Below are 16084 nucleotides of genomic sequence, written 5' to 3'. Positions count from 1 at the left end.
TAACGAAGGTGAGGTATATACAATTTTTAAATAAACAGATGACGTCATGGCGGTTTATTATGATCCTGGAAGATGACGTCAAGGCGGTTTACAAGATCGACGCGAAGGTGTTGAAGAAGGAATTTTCTAAGTGCTGAAGATTGACATGAACATGTTCAAATCAATCTGGGGCCTAATGTTGGGGATATTACCACTAAGTATAAACCGGCCATGAGGGGCTGGGTTATACCCATAATGAGTTATTCATGTTTGAACCCATGAAGACAAGGAATGTGGCGCTTTATGGAGGAGATCTAACACAAAGGACCAGGGCCCGAAGACAGATTAGGGCCTGTAGGCGTAAACCGCCATATGATGTGTAACTTGTGTTGTAAGATAAGAAAGGGTAGAAACTGAGCCGGACACGTTTATGAGCCGGCCTCGGGATTCTGTAAACCGCCGAGTGTCAGCCTATGTATATAAAGGGACGACCCGGCGGCGGATTAGGGACAACAAACAACAACTCGAGAGCTAGGCATAGCGGATTCGCTCCCTGGTCATCGAAACCCTAGCAATTCCACAACAACTGGATTAGGCCTTTACCTTCACCACAAGGGGCCGAACCAGTATAAACTCCCCGCGTCCTTTGTCCGCTTAAACCCCTTTAAGCTAACCCGTCGCGATGGCTCCACGACTAAGTCCTTTCGCTATTACATCTGTCGTGACAAAACCACGACAGAGTCCGTGTGCGGCGGGAGGGCGATCTCTTCTCCCTCCCCCGTCTCTCTCTTCTCAGCCGACGCCCGCCGAGCGATTAGATTTCAGCTATCGACGGTTTATTCAATTGCAGTCCCACATGTCAGTGAAAATGCAAGACAACGCGTGTATCCTCTGGTGAGCGGTGTGCGAGCCGGATTGTCGGGAGTGCGACGCGGACGCGACGCGTACGAGTCGTAAGTGTGCCGCCTTTTCCTTTTGAACTTGCAAAGCGTAACATTTTCGTGCGATCGATGAATAGAAATCCAGAACAAAATGACGAGGGTGGGGCTTTCCCGCGCGTTAGGCGGGCTAGTTTGAGTGATATGACGTGCTATAGTGCCGTCCACTTGCTCCATTTTCATGTAAGCAAGAGTCTACACTCTTACGTGGGAGGAGTGTGAAACACGGCGGATCTGCTTTTGATCGAGGGATAATTGTTCCTTGCGAAATAATGGAGCACTGTTAGCGATTATAGCATGATAGTTAGGGCATCTCCAGCGCTGGCCCACAAATTTACACCGGCATCTGTTCGAGGACACTGATGCTAGAGGATTCCATCCAATGCTGCCCGCATACCTTTCGACAACTATATGAACTAACCGGACGAAATTCGTGCAAACAAAGGAAATTTCAAATTAACCGGATGAAATTCATTACATTTCGAAAACTTTTCCTATAAACTGGACAAAATTCATTACATATTTCGCACAAACCGTACTAAAACCTACTATAAACCTAATCTAAATGATCGCCGGCACCAGACCACCATGTCCGGCCATGAACCCCGAGAAAGTCGGCCATTGCCTTTGCCTCCTCATCCGCCTCGATAACCTCCTCCTCCGGAGCACAAGGTTCTGAACATTTCCACCTCCACATCGCTGTCAAGCGGCTAACCGGCCATCGATGTTTATCCCACCAAGCTTGGCGTTGACTGAGTGGAGGAGCGGTGCCCTTCTTGGGACCAAAGTGGCGCGACCTACCGTGTACTACTCTTCCTCGCTGCCGGCTGCGCCCGCGCCCGCGCACGCACGTCGACTTCGTGGTCGTGGCGGCGGAGGGCGGCTGGGGGGAGCCGGCGATCTCCTTCGTCTGCTCCTGCGACAGTACATCCAAGAGAGCTTTGGAGCGCGCCCGGAGCGGAGCCACCGATGTCCTTCATCTGCTCCTACGACAGTACGTCCAAGAGATCTTTGGAGCGCCAGGAGGCCATGGTTGGAGTGGTGCCGACAGAAGGAAGGGACCGGAGGAGAATGAGTGTGGGTCTTTGGCTATGGCTGGGACCTGGGGCTCAAGTTAATATAGCGGGCGAATGGTAATGAGCCGCGGCAGACAGATGGCGGCTGGCGCCGGAGTAGGTTCGTCGGCAGCCGCGTGTCATTAATGTGCGCGGCGGACGGAAGGATGGCCGTGGTCTCATTAACACGGAGCAGTCGCTTGCACCGGGATGCTGCGCGGGTGGCGCTCTCTTCGCCGTCGCGCTGCTGCAATGTCGGCGCCAGTGAGAGGTCGCGTCGGGCGTGAATGCGGACGCTGCTTCAGTGACTTAACTGCAGGTGCAGTTGGGTCACTGACATGTGGGCCCAACAGGCATCTGGCCCGCATGTCAGTGACACACCAACTGCACCTGCAGTTAAGTCCCGTGAATGCAGCATTGACGTTCTGGAGAGACGGTGCCCGTTTCAGGCGGGAGCGCGCGCTAGCGATGGAAGGGGTTTCGGTAGGCCAGGGCGGTCAGACGCTCGCGTGGTGGTAAAATGTGAACTCATGGATGACGAGCCTTTGAAGCGTACGCGACACGTATTGACAACCAGGCGTCCATGCAACCGCTCTTATCGCCAACTAGCCTTCGACGACCACCCTTAGACACCACACGACCATGCATAACTTCCGAATAATGGACGAATCGATCAGACACACACTCGTGTGTAGTGGCACTATGATCAGTCGCTCATGATACATATATAGGTACCATAGTACCCTCTCTAGCTAGGCTGTTCTATAGATTGTCGTTTCGATGGATGATATACATGAGCAAGGCGCCGAGTCACGAGTATGCCGTTGGTGTTGAGCCAGGTGAATACATGCTCGGTGTTCACGGAGGCCTCCAGCAAACGTCTAAACGGTAACGTCAGGCACCGCCGGGGTGCGCAGGTGACGGGCTCGCCGTTTGAGTTGCGCCATGAGTAGGACTTTGATTGAGAGGGCGATGTGCATGCATTAGCATGGTTTGACAGCGTGAGCGTGAGTGTCTGCACGCGTAGATGCTACTTGCCTCTATGGACGGTGTGCGCTAATGTCTGCATCACGTATAATATAAAAAAATCGGTTTGTGCATTTAACGCAAAGTATTTCATTTTCATTTGGCTGACGAGTGTGCATTGCAGCGACGAGTCCGTGGTTTGATTCCTCACATACGCATAATTTCGGTTTTTATTTCTTTCTCCATTGGCAGGTAGGCCTGCATAGATAGATAGATAAAGAACACGAGCTGATGAGGCGCATGCGGACTATTTGACTGGTCAACCAGACAAATACGGAGCTATACGCTGAGCCAGTGACCGTATAATCACCATATCTCATATATAATGATCAAAGTGAGCTATCAAGACAAGTTCGATGACCGCCAATGCATTTTACTCGGTAATAAAGGACCAGGATTGAAGGGGAATCCAAATTTCCTTCATCTTATGTCCTTGAGCTCTTGACAAACCAATGCACTATACGGTTGTCCGACCGCTCCACCCTAGAGCTCTCACCAAGCGTCGTTCATGCCACCGCGCCGCACACTAATCGGTAAGGAAACGATGGCATCCCGTCGCGCCGAGTTCCTCACCACCCACGACCGCACACAAAATGGTAGGGAAGCGATGGCATCCCACCATGCCGAGTTCATCGCCGCTCGCGACCTCACACCTACGTGGGCGGAATTTGAAGCTGCCAAGGCCGAATGGGCGGTAGAGCAAGAGGCGGCCAAAGCCGCACAGAGGGAGCGGAAAAGTCAGAAAGCACTCAAGAAAAGAGGGGACCACCACCGTAAGAAAGAAGAGGACGCACGCGCTGCTGCGGAGAGGTCGGCGGAGATCCAAGCATGGTGGGGTGTCGCCGACAAAGCCGGGAAGGAGAACAATGGCGTCTAGCCAGCATGTGAGAAGTAGTAGTACTAGTAGTTAGTGTGGGTGTCTATGTCGCCCGTACGTTTGTTTGATTAATTACGAGCATATACTAGTACTAGTTACTACTGTAGTTTTTAGAGCAAATTACGAGTACATTAGCCTTGACTCAATGGAAAAATTCCTATCCTATGCATCAAATGGCATCTCTTTCTCTATAGGAATTGAGATGCATGTCATTTCACTTCCTATGATTTTCATATTCCTATAAAATTCCTATCCTATGAAACAAAGAAGGCCTCTGCTGGAGTAACTACTATAGCTAGCAGTACTGCGGGTACAGTAGTTTTCTTCAAGAAGTGGAATTCAACGAAGTCATGATGGTTCCTTCGTCCGAGCAACTTCACAGTGGGAAAGGTTGGGCCTGTGATTTGATGGCTCATTAGTCATTATTACTGCGGCGCGACGACCGGGGTGACTCTCCCTTGGAGTTCTGCGTGCATGGCAAGTGGATCAGGATGGTCGATGTCCCACATGTCGGCGAACAGAAGTATTCTTTCCGATATCGAGGAGCAAGGAAACCGAGTGGTATAGTATCACTGCTGATTTATATTTACTTTTTATTTCTGATGAATGCTAGCATTTCAACTCTTACGATGAAGGAGTGCCGAACACGACACGTGCTGGATGTCCCACACGTCAGCAAAAGGAGTGTGACATGAACAGCGTGGTAGAGCGTCTCCACTTCTTCCACTTCTGGGTCGGAGACCACACGTAGTAGTACTAGTGGTATGAACGGTGCTACCCAGAGAGAAAGACACGCCTAGTTGGAAGGTCTCGGGGCATACACGTAAAAAAATATAAAACCTAATATGTTACTCCAATTAATATAGTAGTAGTAGAGTACTTAGGCACGTACTCCATAACATCACCGTGCATTGCACGTACAACATTTAGTGGTAGTAAGAGACAAATGCCTATATGCCACGCATGTTCATACTATTTCAGCCTTTCTACTTCACTTACTGCGCTACATTACTCAGGTTCATACGTCCACTCCTGGGAACATGTCCGTCTCATAGTTCCAGTCCCACATGTTCTTCATAGATGGAACGATCAATAACTGTGGGCAACGGGAGTCCATATCATCGCAGTTAGTGTGGCTCCCCATGTGGAGACTCATCCAAACTATGGTCAGCCTCGACGTGGAGCAGTCGCGTGCACCGAGAAGCAGCGCTCTTCGATCGTCGCGCTGCTTCAAAGCCGGCGGCAGTGAGAGGTCGCCTCCGCTCTGGCCGGGCATTAATGCGGCACTGACGCTCCGGGGCGACGCTGACCGTTTCACGCGGGAAGCGCGCGCCGGAAGGGAAGGGGTTGGGTCGGCCAGGGCGGTCAGACGCGAGCGTGGTGGTGGTATTGGTTTTGAACCGTTTCAGATGTAGTATTGGTAGTTTGCAAAACTACTCAATTATTGCACTCAGTTTCCTAATAAATTATGGTAAAAACGTTACTCCACAGCCCGCTTCCCTTCGGGCATGTCTGGATTGTCACTCAAATACCCTTGTAGAAAATATACGGACCTCCGTCGGCCGTTTCATTTCCAGCCGAAACTCCTTCGTAGCTCGGTAAATTACACATGTAAGTTAAATACCGGTGTATTCAAATACACCCAATCCAAGCGCGCCCTTCTCCTTCATCTTCCACCGCCCGCGCATGTCCGCGGGAAGCGACCGGTCAACCCTTATATAGGAGTGCTAGCACAAAAATATGCATGCATGACCACTAAAATTTCCAGATTAAAGCGCCGCTCCGGCGGGAGTATGACGTATGTCGTTACCTTCGGCCGGGCCATGGCTACCGGGCGACGGCGACCAGAGAAGAGGCGGCGGGAGGGGAATGAATGCAGCTACTGTTTGGCTTCGCCGTCCGGCTTAAATAAATGCGCACCATCACGTGTACCCGCGGGTGCACAAATTTTAACATTAAGGGAGCGTCACGTAACTGGTGTGTGTGTGTGAGATTCTGAGAGACAGAGTGCATGTGTGCGACTCTACTCTTTAGACATATACTCAACCTTTTGCATTGGGATATAAGTATAATGGTATTACACTTTAGCTAGTGATTTACGTGTCCATGTTAACGTGGTTGTGTAAAAAAATGTCACTTCCTGCTCGTGATTTGCGTTATATAATTACTAGCAAGATGCCCGTGCATTGCACAGAACATCAAGATGCATTTTTTTTACAAAATACCTGTTGTGATTGACCCATGCAGGAGTAATCCCATGTGTAAAAACTAATGATATCTCGAGAATTTTATCGAAAAGATGGTATCTCGAGAATTTCATCGAAAAAAATGAAAGATGAGAGATAAGGTGAGGAGGAGTGGGGCGTGGTGGTGACTGGTGGTCGGACTGGGCGGAGGCATGGGGATGGACGGCGCCGGTAGGCGGCAGCGGCCACCATGCTAGATTGTTCTAGAGACTTCCTTTTTTAATTGCTCAGCAATGAGGATGAACGAGGCAAGGCCTTATCTGTAAATGTGGAGAGAGGTGCGGGTATCTTTTGTAAAATTGTCATAGTTTGCTTTCTATCTGTCAGATATAGATCGGACGGTCTATGTTACAAGATGGCAGGCACACCATCATCACCAACTCGGTTTTTTATAAGAGTAGAGATGATAAGTTTGCTAACTACTAAAGTAAAGTGGAATTTGTCCATGTTATACAAGTAAATTAAGGTGATTGTTTATCATACGGGTAAGGTTGGACAAAGGGTGGTTGGAACAAATGCTCCGCCTAGAGCATGTGTGTGTGAGATGGAGTCTTAGTGCGTGTGTGTGTGGGTGGGTGGGCGGGTTGGTGCGTTCGTGTGTGTGTGTGACACGGAGTCCTCGGTGGCGAATGTAATTTAAGTGTGCGTGGCTTCATCGTAGAGAGGTGATGTGTATGGCAGAGGCCACCAACGAGGGGGTGCGAGAGAGAAAAGGCCCGTAGAGAGGGAAGAGAAGGCGTGTGCGCGTGAGAGGAGTCGACATCGAGAGAACGTGTTTGTTCGAGAGACACCGAGGAAGACTACTATATATCGATGGTGCATGTAGGCGGGAATTAAACAAAGGGATGGTCTTATTGGTTTCGGGGATATAGGGGAAGAGTGAGAGAGGGGGGGGTAGCTAGAAGGAGATTGTTAAGTGTGAGTGTGTGTTTTACCCATCCATGCGGAAGTTATGTGCACACAAGAAGAGAACGATACGATGTGGTGTTAGGGCTGAGGGTAATTAACTACGTATGGAGACATAGGAGACCTTGAACGTGCATGTGCGAGAGGTATACATGTATACGTGGGATGTGTGTGTGTGCGCGCGTGCGCATGATCGAGATAAAAGAAAGAAGACATAAGTCATAAGATCAACGACATGGGAGAGACAGATTGGTATGACAATATGCATGCATGTGAGAGTGCACGGAAGAAGGCCCGATAATTGAGCATGTGTTTTTGTCTTTTAAGAGATAGTGGCGTGGGTTGGAGCATGCATCTATGGCGAGAAGAGGGAGCGAGACAAAATGATTGTGCAAAAGAGATCAACCTATAGATGCATGTATGGAGAGACATATATAGTGTGCGTGATAGGAAGCAAGAGTGCGTGCGAGAAAGAAATGTTGACGAAGAAACTACAGATAGATACAGAAATAGAGATGCTGGCTAGAGGGACATCGGCTAGTTTGAGTGTTGGAGATGACCGCCGGGTGGTTCAGAGGGTGAAGTTATGTGTGTGTGAGAGAGAAAGATAAAAAGAGGGCACATGACTGCATGTAGAGAGAAACATATATAGTGTGTGTGATAGGAAGCAAGAGTGAGGGCGAGAAAGAAGATTATGGAGAAACAGATAAATAGAAAGATAAAGATGCTAGCTAGTGTGTGTTAGAGATAGGAGTCGAGTGGATCAGAGGGCTGAGTTATGTGTGTGGGTGTGAGAGAGATAGACAGAGGGTGCATGTGAGTCACATACAAACAAATATGAGAGAGAAATGAGATCCCGAGAGACGGAGTTTTGTGTCTGCGAGAGAGAAAGATATTTCACAACGAGAGTGATAGCTAGAGAGACATATGAGGGAACGCAAGATATCTCTAGGGAGAGAGAGTGTGTGTGAGCGACATACAAGAGAATGATGGAGAGATATGAGACCCTGGGAGACAGAGTTTGTGTTTGTGTGTGAGAAGAGATATTTAAGAGGAAGAGGCGTACCTTCTCATACCTAAGGAGCGAAAGACATCTCTGTGTGAGAGGGGGTGTGCGAGTGGCACACAGGGGAATAGTAGAGAGAAATGACACCCCGGGAGACGAAGTTTGTATTTGTGTGAGAGAAAGAGATTTCACATGGAGAATCATAATTAGAGACACATAGCAAGGATCGAGATATACTTAGAGAGAGATAGAGTGATGAAGGTCGAGGGAGAGAGTACCGTCAGTGTGTTACGAAGATAAAAGATCATTGTCGACATACAGGTAGCACGAGAGATACCCGAGAGACGATGAACGCGTATAGGTCTAGAGAGATACTCCTATATAAGCATGAGTGATAGCTATATGAGACGAATATCTGGATTAAAGGGGATTCAAATATTTAAACTAGAGATCACGACATCAATAATATCATAACGCAAATAGGTGTATCAAACATGCATATTCATTTGAATTTGGGGACACGTGTAATGTTATATAGTTTATCAATATTAGTGATCCATAGATTCTTTAATTAGATACAATGCATGGTTTATATGCAATTAATATCTAAACTGGATTACACTATATGTTGTGTGTGTGAAACACATCATATATGTTTGAGAAGTAAAAAAAACCGCATGAAACTCACATTAATTGGAGACAGTTAGCGAAATATGCATACATTGGATTTCAACATAAAAGTGGTTTCAAATATTTGAAAATCCAAATTAAGATGGATACAGCCTTATGAATCTGAGATCATGCCATTTGTAAACCATATTTATGTATAAAGGGTGTTGTGCTTTTGAAAGTATATATAAAAATGATGTATATAGAATTTTATTCCAATCGAAAATGGATCCTGCCCGAACAAAAATAGTAGAATACAAACTGGATTCGAATTGAGTTGGCATGGTAAACGTGCACTCTTGCTCTGCAAAAATTTAAACGGAGCGGGGAAAGTCGCAGTAACCGCCGGAACCAAAATCTGCGAGATGGAAATTACTGCCTATCCCTGACACGCGAAGCTTATCGGCTCGATTTAGGTTTCAATAGGGGTAGGTTTGTAATTTCACTCAAACGTGACATAACCGCCTCTCACCCGGATTCATACATGGTGGGCACCAAAACACAGTGTCTCCTCGGCCAAAATCGACTTCCTCCCCGATTCATATACGGTGGGCGCCAAAACAAACTCTCGTCGGCAAATATTTGGTGTATGCGAGATTACCATCCTATCCCCAACCGACTAATATTGCTGTGATGTAGGAAATTTTAAACGGGGGCTAAGTTTGTAAATTTCCTCGCATTTGAGACAAGCGCACCCTGAAGACATGGTTCCCCCCTTCCTCTCTCCCTCCATTTCCCCACTGTGGGCGCCAAAACACCCTCTCCACCCCAGCCTCCTCCGTCCGCCACCCCATCCACCGCCGTCCTCCTCCACCATGCCAGAGCTGATACACCGACGCCGTCATTGTAACGCCCACGATGCGGCTATATCTCCCACGTGTCGAGGCACGACTTAGAGGCATAACCGCATTGTGGTTTTGTCGCAAGAAGGGTCATCTTCACACAATCCCATGTAATGAACAAGAATGGGATAACGAGAGTTGGCTTACAATCGCCACTTCACACAATACATAAATTAATTCATACATCATCCAAAATCCACACATAGACCGACTACGGTCAAATCCAAATGAAAATAAGATAACCCCAAATGCTAGATCCTCGATCGTCCCAACTGGGCTCCACTACTGATCATCAAGAAAAGAAACATAGTAACGACCACGTTCCTCGTCGAACTCCCACTTGAGCTCGGTTGCGTCACATGCACTGGTATCGTCGGCACCTGCAACTGTTTTGGTAGAATCTGTGAGTCACGAGGACTCAGCAATCTCACACCCGAGAGATCAAGACTATTTAAGCTTATAGGAAAGGATGGTGTTATGAGGTGGAGCTGCAGCAGACACTAAGCATATATGGTGGCTAACATACGCAAATGAGAGCGAGAAGAAAAGCAACGCAACGGTCGCGAAGCTAGAAATGATCAAGAAGTGATCCTGAAACTACTTACGTTCATGCATAACTCAAACCGTGTTCACTTCCCGGACTCCGCCGAGAAGAGACCATCACGGCTACACACACGGTTGATGTATTTTAATTTAAGTCAAGTGACAAGTTCTCTACAACCGAACATTAACAAAATCCCATCTACCTCATAACCGCGGGCACGGCTTTCGAAAGATAATACCCTGCAGGGGTGTCCCAACTTAGCCCATTATAAGCTCTCACGGTCAACGAAGGATAAACCTTCTCCCGGGAAGACCCGATCTGTCTCGGAATCCCGGTTTACAAGACATTTCGACAATGGTAAAACAAGACTAGCAAAGCCGCCCGAATGTGCCGATAAATCCCGATAGGAGCTGCACATATCTCGTTCTCAGGGCACACTGGATGAGCCAAACGTCGGGTTGGCATAGACCCTGGTTGCCCAGGGGGCGCCGGACATCGCTCGGTTTGGGCCAGCACTCGAAGGAGCACTGGTCCGGGGGTTTAAATAAAGATGACCCTCGGGCTCGCGAAAACCCAAGGGAAAAGGCTTAGGTAGGCAAATGTAAAACCAATGTTGGGCCTTGCTGGAGGAGTTTTATTCAAGGCGAACTGTCAAGGGGGTCCCATAAATCACCCAACCGCGTAAGGAACGCAAACTCAAGGAACATAATACCGGTATGACGGAAACTGGGGCGGCAAGAGTGGAACAAAACACCAGGCATAAGGCCGAGCCTTCCACCCTTTACCAAATACATAGATGCATTAATTAAATAAGAGATATTGTGATATGCCAAAATATCCATGTTCCAACATGGAACCAACTTCAACTTCACCTGTAACTAGCAACGCTATAAGAAGGACTGAGCAAAAACGGTAACTTAGCCAAAGAACGGTTTGCTAGGAAAAGATGGTTAGAGACTTGACATGGCAATATGGGAGGCATGATATATCAAGTGTTAGGTAGTGCAGCATGGCAATAGATGGAACAACTAGCAAAACAAAGATAGAAGTGATTTCGAGGGTATGGTCATCTTGCCTGCAAGGTTCTCAGAGTTGTCGAAAACTTGATCCTCGTAAGCATACTCAACAGGTTCCTCGTTCATGAACTCATTTTCCGGCTCTACCCACAGCAAGAACACAAGCAATGGAACCACAATCAATCACGGGAAATGCACAGGCAAGAAGATGCACTACATGCATGATATGCGAGACATGATATGCAATGCGTATGCGTGCTCCGGAAGAAAAAAGATGAACAAGGCAGTAACATGGCAAACCAAGTATGCCACTGGAAAGATGAGATGATTTCGGTCGAAATCGATATAAAGATCACCGGAAACGGATGCACGGTTTGCAAATGGCAAGCAAAACAAGAATGACACGATTCTGCGATTAACAGCATGATAGCACTTAGAATACATCAAGTAACTATGCTACAGCAGCCCAACATAGCAACAAAGAATATGGCAGTGATCTACAGGAGATGCTTAACAAAAGATGAACACTGAGCTACGCCTAGATCACCCCATAACAGGTTCAAACAAGCATGGTAAAAGTGCAAAAGATATCAGGTTCACAGACTTGGTGAAATTACTGGACATGGCTGAAACAGCATCAGGTAGCAATGTTCAGAGCATGCAATCAACATGCTACAGGAACTTAACATAGCAAAACAAGACATGGAATGAATGTAATGAATGCATAGAACAAAAGTCCCTTACTGACCATGAGCCAAAAAGTATCAGAAGATATGATGGCACACAAGTAAACATAGCAAGTTTCGTTAACAGGTTTCAGACTTGGCAGAAAACAGAACATGGCATTAACAGAAATTATGAGGGCATCTTTGTGAGCTTGATTCACTCATCACAAAGTAATGAATGACAAAACAAGCATACCTACAGCAAGATGGCATGTTTATTAAGCTAAACATGGCAATAGCAAGTTCATATCTTGTATGGATCAACTACAACAACCTTGGCAAATTTGAATATCATGTTAACATTCTGCCAGAAATATTTTATAGCAAAAGTAGAGCAAGATTAAGACATGCTAGGGCACTCCATAATTGCAAGCATGAGCATGGATGGATAGAGCACAACTATATCTACAAAACATCCTTACGGAACATACTCAAAATAAGCATGGATCTCACTGTAGACACATGGATACATGGCAACAAAATAACAGCAGTAACAGACAGCAAAAATCCGAAGTCCCTGAAAACAGAAACAGCACGAAGCCTAGTTTGCATGCTTGTGCTAGTCACCACAAAGATAACAAAATTATATGGCATACACCTCTTTAAATATGGCATGTCATAGATCAAATCACCTGTAGAGCTCATGCCCATAAGATGCACACATCAATTGTAACAAAAATAACAAATCACCAAGTTCTGATAAGTAACAGCAGTAAACATCACATAGCACTTCTGCACCAGAGATTCAGGCATCAATATGAACTCAAACGAGCATGGCACAATGGAACCAAATGAAGAGCATCTCGTGATGAACATTTCGATATATCATCTGCATGAAACGGAGCAGTATGCAAAGAGATATGATGCGATGAACATCAGCACATAATGCAATATCCTCGGGACTTAGCAGAAAACGAGGGGGGAGTCAACCTCTCTGGATCTGGATCTGGCACGGAAGCCGAGATTCGCCGGGGGTTCGGCCGGAGTTGGAGAGGAGGAGGCCGGAGGAGACGACGACGGCGGTCGGGATCCGCGGCGGCGGGCGGCGACACTGACAACGGGGAACGGGCGTGGGCGCGCTCGGGCGCGGGGCGGATGGCGGCGAGTGGGCCCGCGGGAACGGCGGCGCCGGCGGGAGAAGAGGAGGCGGCGGCGCAGGGCTCGGGCGGCGCTCGCTGGCGGGAGGAGGCGGCGTGGGGCGCGGGCGAGCGGGAGGCGCGGCGCGGCTCGGGCGCGTGGGCCGGGAGGGCCCCGCCTGGGCCCCGGCGGGCCGGCGCGCGGCGGCGCGGGGAAGTGGGCGCGGGACACGTGTCGGCTCCCGATTGGCCCGGGGCGGCGGCGGCGATGCAGTGCGGTCGGACCGGACGTGTCCGGCGGCGGAGAGGGGGCGGGCTAGGGTTTTCGGGGCCCGGGATTTCGGAGGGGATCACATACTTATAGGTAGAGGGAGCTAGGAGGCTCCAAATGCAGTGCGGTTTTCGCCCACACGATCGTGATCGAACGACCAAGAGCATGGAGGTGACTTAGAGGGGTTATTGGGCTGTTTGGAAGGGGTTTTTGCTGCAACACACAAAAGGACTTTGCGGTTACCCGGTTAACCGTTGGAGCATCAAACGACCTCCAAATGGAACGAAACTTGACAGGTGGTCTACCGGTGGTATACCAAGGCCACTTGACAAACCTCGGTCCATTCCGAGAACGTTTAAACCCGCTCACGAAAAGAGGCAAGAGGGGTGCGCCGGTGCATGTGGGAGTGTCGGATTGCAAAATGGACAACGGGGAAAATGCTCGGATGCATGAGACGAACACGTATGCAAAAGAGATGCGCATGATGACATGATATGAGATACATGACATGAACAAAATGCAAAACGAAAAACAAAACCCAACCACGGAGGGAATATCATAACACATAGCCGAAAATGGCAAGAGTTGGAGTTACAAATATGGAAAGTTACATCCGGGGTGTTACAGTCGTCCATTACAAGAGATCGACCTCTCTCATCCACGGCTTCGGACCGGGATCCTTGCATCCCGTCCTGTCGCTTCATCCCCGCCGTCGTCCACCTTGTTGGCGCCGCTCCTACGACCGCCTCGTCCACCGCGCCCCGCCACCACCGTCTGCCCTCCTAGATCAGTTTCCACGCCGCCGATAGCCATCGCTACCGCAGCACCGTCAAATTCTCAGCAGATGTATATACAACGCCGCACCAGAGGCGATACTCTTTCGTATTTGCTCAACTTATTTATCACAGTAAGAAAATAGATCGCCACTGCATTACTCTGATTTCTTGTCCGTCACTTACTTGTTAGTTGAAAGCAAACATTGGTTGCGAAGCTGCCTTTGTCCGGTTTGCACATTCAGATACGCCATGGCACGCTCAACACTATACTCGCAATGCGTATGGTTTTCCCCTTTTATATTCCACACTAGTTAAATCACAGTAGACTAAATTTCAAAATTGGGTCAGTCGATTTTTGAGAGCTCGCCGGAGTTCGCCGGTGCAAAGGAAGGGGCTCGGGTGGGGACGGTGGTTGTGGGGGCGGTGGTGAGGCCTCGCCGAACGAAGAAAACTTGACGCGGGTGGGGGTGGGGTGGCGGAGGAACACAGGCGGTGGGGGCGGTTCAGGGGAGGGCGGGGGGGCAGTGGTTCGGCGAGCCAACACATGTTTCCATCGGCCAATGAGAATTTTACACATGGAAAATCCCCATTGGTCTGGGCTGTTAACGGGTTATCGGATCCAAAACTGGACCCGATAGCTTAACGGCGACCCGTTACGGTTGATGCCACATGTCGGTCACCCTTGACGAAAGCACTTCTATGACGCGCAATTTATCGTCATGGAAGTGGACATTTCCATGATGATAATTTTGGTAATGTCATGGAACACTTCTACGATAGCACAGGTATGACTATCTTGATTCTGTCATAAAATCGTCATGGATGTACATGCATGACAGAAAACGTGACCTACTGTGACAAACACGTATCATCACATAAGTGTATTTTTTTTGTAGTGAAAGTAGGAGCATTTAGCTAGAATAGCTTCGTGCAAAGCATTGTAGACATAGAAATTTGCAAAATACATACATATCTGAATATGGCAGACCTGTTGACTAAACCTCTCTCACAAGAAAAACATGATCACACCTTAGTACTCTTTGGGTGTTAATCACATCGCGATGTGAACTAGATTACTGACTGTAGTAAACCCATTGAGTGTTGGTCACATGGCGATGTGAACTATGGGTGTTAATCACAGGGTGATGTGAACTATTGGTGTTAAATCACATGGCGGTGTGAACTAGATTATTGACTCTAGTGCAAGTGGGAGACTGAAGGAAATATGTCCTAGAGGCAATAATAAAGTTTTTATTTTATATTTCCTTATATCATGATAAATGTTTATTATTCATGCTAGAATTGTATTAACCGGAAACTTGATACATGTGTGAATACATAGACAAAACATCGTGTCCCTAGTAAGCCTCTACTAGACTAGCTCGTTAATCAAAGATGGTTAAGTTTCCTAACCATAGACATGTGTTGTCATTTGATGAACGAGATCACATCATTAGGATAATGATGTGATGGACAAGACCCATCCGTTAACTTAGCATAATGATCATTTAGGTTTATTGCTATTGCTTTCTTCATGACTTATACAAATTCCTTTGACTATGAGATTATGCAACTCCCGAATACCGAAGGAACGCCTTATGTGCTATCAAACGTCACAACGTAACTGGGTGATTATAAAGATGTTCTACAGGTGTCTCCGAAGGTGTTTGTTGGGTTGGCATAGATCGAGATTAGGATTGTCACTCCGAGTATCGGAGAGGTATCTCTGGGCCCTCTTGGTAATGCACATCATGATAAGCCTTGCAAGCAATGTGACTAATGAGTTAGTTACAAGATGATGCATTACGGAACGAGTAAAGAGACTTGCCAGTAACGTTGTTTCTTCCTCCATTCACTAAAGCAAATGGAGCCTTTCCCTCCTCGAGTCAGCAAGCTAACTCGAGCGTTTTACCCTCGTGTCACTAGCGCAACACGAGCCATTCAAAAAAAAGTCTTGGAACTGAAGAGAAATCCATCTCTATACAAACTCTTTATTTTCTTGATATTGATTGAGTTACGAGAATGAAGAAGCGTAGCACACCTTTTCTCTCAATTCAAGTTTCCATTCAATAAGTGCATCAAGTATTTCATATAGAAAGAAAAGGAACCACTTCTCTTCTCTTAAGTATATG

The sequence above is a fragment of the Triticum aestivum genome, chromosome 5D, assembly GCF_018294505.1.
Source record: "Triticum aestivum cultivar Chinese Spring chromosome 5D, IWGSC CS RefSeq v2.1, whole genome shotgun sequence".
NCBI lineage: Eukaryota > Viridiplantae > Streptophyta > Magnoliopsida > Poales > Poaceae > Triticum > Triticum aestivum.
The sequence above is the reverse complement of the archived record's forward strand: the minus strand, read 5'-3'. Positions refer to the sequence as shown.